Genomic DNA, 5,472 nt, shown 5'->3' on the forward strand with positions numbered 1-5,472 from the left:
ACGTTCGTGCAAGGTTTAAAGTAAGTATTTTTGATGAAAAATACGGTACACCAATGTTTACTTAACGGAATGTATGCTGAAATGTACCCTCAACGAATGGCACCTCATTATACATTATTTGCACGCGTTCATCAAATACTACGAGAAACTGGAACTTTTCAACCAAGAAAGCATGATTGTGGTCGCCAACGCGATATTAGAACGCTAGAATTGGAAGAAGCAGTACTTAATTTAATTAATGAACAACCTGACATTAGTACTAGAAAATTTGGTCTGCAGCTAGATGTTAATCATATGACGGTATGGACTATTTTAAAGGATGAGTTATTATATCTATATCACGTACGAGTCCAAACTCTATTACTACGAACTTTCCTAGGCGTCTTGAATTTTTTCGTTGGATATTAGAAACCATTGAGCAAAACCCTCAGTTTTTAAGGCAGATTCTGTTTACCGACGAAGCTAATTTTTCCAGAGAGGCAATCATTAACTACCATAATAACCACGTTTGGGCAGATTAAAATCCCCATGCCATAGTTGAAGCTCATCACCGACAACAATTTTCTTTAAATGTATGGGTTGGAATCATTGGAGACCACCTTGATGGCCCACATTTTCTACCACAGAGATTGAATGGGGAAACATACACTCGTCTTCTCCAAGACATCCTTCCAGGGCTTCTTGAGGCGATACCCCTAGGGCCTAGATGTTAGAAAAGTAATGTGGTTTAGACACGATAGGATAGGATCACCAGATATGAATCCACTAGATTTTACCACATGGGGTCATTTAAAAACTTTGGTGTACAGGATTCCGATACTGGATATTGATGACTTGAGAAATCGAATAATTAATTCATGTGCCGTAATTCAAAATTCTTCCGGAATTTTTTATCTGATTCGTCGACAAATGCGGCGACCTATAGACTCTTGCATAATGGCAGGGGGTAGCCATTTTCAATATTTTTTGTAATTATTTAATTTCTTTTTCTTTCATTTGGTTTAAAACAAAAATTATAATCACATTTAAACATTAATAATAAATACGTAATACATTTAGGTAGACGGATTCTATTTTTTTAATCGAATACGCAACCTCGGACAAAAGAAAGTCAACAGATAAAATTTGCTCAGAAATAAATGAGAATTACAAAAACAAAAAAAAAATAAAAAAAGAGGCCATATTTTTCATCAACATCAAAAAAGTTTTAGTTTAACCCTTACACCAACGTCACTGGTACAAATTAAAAAAAATAGTAAGCCTCAGAAAATGCCTTTTGATACATAGAAACTGCATACCAAATTTTGTTAAAATGTCTACAGGGGTTTTACAGATTATAAAAAAACATATATTTTTCTTCAATTTTTACCACGTGGTATCTCAAAAGTTACGCCTTTTAGGAGTTCATATAAAGTGTTTTTCCTTAAAATTTACTAAAGAATCAGCCCCTGAATTTTTTCGCTAAATAATATCTAACATAATATCTGATCACCCTATTTCCCCAAATAATTACGATCAAGTGGCAGCTAATTGTGATTTTCGATGTGAATTTTTGTTGACAATTAAATTGTGAACAATTTAATTGTGATATCGCTCTATATCTTAAATATCATATAATCTTTCGAGATGCCCCCATTGATTTTTCCAAATTTGAAAAGGCTTGTTTTATCTAAGTCCTATACCAGACACTGTTTAATTCCACCTACTAAATTATAAAGTTAAACAACATGAATATGCCATAGGAAACAAGCTAAAGCAGAAATGAACCCGGGATGATCATCTAAATTCAGTGGTGACGAAATCTGACAAAATTTGCTGTCACTGGGATGCCGACACCAAAATAGCTTTTAACTTTTATACGCACGTATATATAAGCACATATAAGTCTACGCACTAAATTTAAGTTCAAACGATAAAAATTGGCTAGCACTTAACCTTCTTTATATAGAAATCTTAAAACTAACAATTCTCCTGAAACATTGTATCCATATTACATAATCTAATAAGGAGTGATCCGGATTAAACATTATTTTAAAATTTATATCGTTATGTAAAAATTTATAAGTAAGTAATAGTATGTCATTTCCAACTTGATTTCTTATGTGTTTAATTCCTTGATTCCGTGGTCCAATTTTTGTGTTGTTTGGAAATGCCGCCTTGTTACCTCAGATGTGCGAAGCGATTAAATAATTCTACTTTTCATCACTCTAGCATAAGATAATTGTAGCAGGTATTCACAAAATTAGGTTGACAAAAAATACACTTGCTATCTTTATTGATTTTCAAACAGAACAATAAAAAAGGAGGTCAAATGGTTCGGCAAAGCCAAACTACTACACAAAAAAGTCTAAAAACTGCTTATAAAAATGTTAAATTTACTTATTTAAAAACAGTGCAAAAAACTAGCCGATCAATTCTAGAAATCATACTGTCAATTATTATTATTATACGTTTGATCACCAAAACCCCAACAACTCCAAGAGGTGTTACCCTCTAAACAAAAATCATGTTATTCCAAATGTTATGTATTTTAATGCCATGTCAGTTGAGTCAAGTTTTGTCTTTGCTAACTAATCTAACATTGTATCATAATTACATTATTATTGCCATTCGACTCTGTGATTCACCTATGTTTATTTTTAAGTTAATTTGTTTTGGATTTTTTGAGCAGTTTCTTTTTTGACCAAAAAATTGTTACGACTACATAGTTCAGTTTGAATTAAGAGTTCATTCTCTTCAATGTTGGTCATCTGAGGTTTCTGAGTATTAGGAAATTGAAAAAAATTAGATTTAGGATTTCTGCTTTGTGGGGAAAAAGTTTGCCCGGGCCTTATTCTTGGATCTTACAAACACACGCTTAGTTTAGAACTACTTAGTTTAGATCTACTGCATGTCTCAAGAAGTACTAGTTTATAAAATCTTGTCATAACTTTTCTGGCAGTAGTGTAGGCATTATTAGATCTTACTTCACTGGTAGAAAACAATATGTGTCATTCAAGAATTTAACAAAGCTCCCATTGTTATGGAGTACCTAAACCATGGACGCACAGACCGCGGCTCGCCGGTCGAATACTGGTGGCCCGCCGCCAGCAAAAATAGTACTCTCGTACATCCAAAAAATATTGAATTCTATCCCAGATAAAACCAAAGAAATTTGTTCGAAAAGTAATTTGAATCTCGCGCGCGCGATATTTGAATCTAGCGGCCAAAATGCTAGGTCAAGGAACATCGCTTGCCGCCTTTATATAAAATTCAAAATAGTAGAGAAATCAAAAATTTTCTAGCGCGATGTGAGCAAGCGAGATAGCACTAGTCCCGAATTCCCGATTGCAGCCACCGATAGTTCGATTTTAATTTGAGTGAAGTGACAGCAGAAAGAAATAAGCGCGAAAATACAAAGCAAAGTAATAAGTGATTGAGAATAAGTGCAGTTTAATAGTGTTTTGGGGAGGCAATAGTTCTAGTGTAGATGTTAACTCGACTAGCCGGTGTCATATATTTTGATCCACAATCAATGTAGATTTCCTGTTGCAGTATTAACCCGTCAAGTGCCGTGTATAAATTGTGAAATCGTAAGTAAAACTCTGTTATTAATAAGTGTTTCTCGACCTATATAATCGATTTTAATCAAATTTAGCTTTAATGTTGGCCAAATATTAAGATAAAACAAATAAATTACTATTTTTTTTCAGAATTTCTCTTACTGTAATAATTACGTCATTATTTCGGATATAAAATCTGTATTAAAATATTAAAAATTCTGAGGAATACTATTTAATCAATTATTTTTGATAAATTAAAAAAGGTTGGGTAATTTAAGTAGGTACTGTAATTGTTTGTAGGTGCTGTGTTAATCCCCCAAAATTAGAACGCAACATGGGCAAGCCAGGACCTATAGTTGACGCGCCGAATAGATGCACCAAGGAAAACGCGTGGTTGGCCCGTGATCAGCGGAGTGTTCGATGCGCAATCCATTTTATTGTATTAGACGAGTAGATTTCGAGCGGGTTTTTACGTCTTTATAATTATACGATAAATGTATTTTTACCGATTAGTATTATTTTTATTTTTTATTATTAGAAATTTATTATTATGAATATTTATGTCACTGGAAGGGCCTATTTTAAAAATTTCTTATGAAACACCGTGTGAGTTTTGATTTACGCTCACTCCTATACCTTGTAAATAATATGAATTTACTATAATTTGTTAACTATTTACAGTAAATACATAATATTTTAAATGTAATGATACAGGGTAATTCGTTATTGTTGCACAAAAATTTAATGGTGGATTCTTTACAAAAATATATGTTAAAAATAAACTATAATTAATTAAAATTATCAACATAGGTTTGAAAATGCTTTCTCTCTAAAGTAAATGGCGTTAACATTTTTAATAAATCAAAATTCCATAATTTAAAAAAAAAAACACAGTCAAGTACACAGGCCTTTAAAAAAGTAATCTTTCTCAGAATCTGAAGAAGTGGTATCGTCATCTTCGCCAACATTTATAATAAGTGGTTCCACCTGAATTTCCAAAAATAAATCATCCAGAGTCCACATGCGTTCTTCTTCTTTGATAATGTGAGCAACAGCATTTTTCCAATTTTGTGGACTGACATTTTGCACTGCTTGATCAAAAAGTGGTTTAAGGTCTGCAAATTTAAAAGTGACATTTTTCCGAGCTGCTTCACCCTTAATCTGCGCCCATATCAGTTCGATTGGGTTCAACTCGCAATGATATGGTGGCAATCTTAAGACCGTTCGGCCGGTAGCTTTAGCCATTTCGTCGACTACAAATGCGTCTGCGTGTCGGTTTTCTTTTACTAATTTCAAAAGTTCTGCCTTTATCAAATCTTGTTCATAATGAATTTGTTTGGTCATTAACCAGTTTTGAATATCCCCTTTCTTTGTGGCAGATGTCGGGGTTTTGTCAAGCTTTCAGGTATGGTAGGATGCGTTATCCAATACAATAACACAGCCATTTTCTAAGCTAGGTAAAATTTTTTCGAACCAGTCTTCAAAAACTCCAGAGCTTTCATCTCCTCGTGATAATCTTTCGTCTCTTTTGATTCAAAAACTAGTTGACCGCCCTGAACAAAGCCATCTTCTGACCCAATATGTAGCAACTATCAACCGTTTTCCCTTTCCTGCCGGAGCTTTTAGCCCTGTGGACAATCCATTGATAAAAGCGTTTCTAGCGGTGGTTACGGTTGTATCCATACTTTGGAAACCGTGTGACCCGCGTTCACCCATGTTTCATCTAAATAATAAATGTGAGCTTTTGTGTTTTTTTTACTCAAATTGTTTTAAATCTTTATTATATGCCACTTACCGAAAACCAATTTCCCTGAGTAAGTGTCGAAAAGTTATTTCCTTAAAATTCGGAATTTCTTTATTTTTCTCAACTTCTGATAAAATCTTTTTGACAGTTGGTGGCTCATTTTTTAGGAAAAACGAATGGATTATT

The 5,472-nt window shown here is 33.5% G+C and overlaps 1 long non-coding RNA gene across 1 annotated transcript; it reads left to right on the plus strand.

Annotated features, from left to right (window-relative positions):
- Window positions 1–2,705: 2,705 nt before the first annotated feature.
- LOC126742802 (uncharacterized) lies at window positions 2,706–4,145 on the plus strand. Its single transcript, XR_007662725.1, has 2 exons — window positions 2,706–3,572; window positions 3,843–4,145. It is a non-coding gene; the product is annotated as an uncharacterized LOC126742802 (long non-coding RNA).
- The last annotated feature ends 1,327 nt before the right edge of the window (window positions 4,146–5,472 follow it).

Source organism: Anthonomus grandis, chromosome 12, assembly GCF_022605725.1.
Source record: "Anthonomus grandis grandis chromosome 12, icAntGran1.3, whole genome shotgun sequence".
In the NCBI taxonomy this organism is placed as follows: Eukaryota; Metazoa; Arthropoda; class Insecta; order Coleoptera; family Curculionidae; genus Anthonomus; species Anthonomus grandis.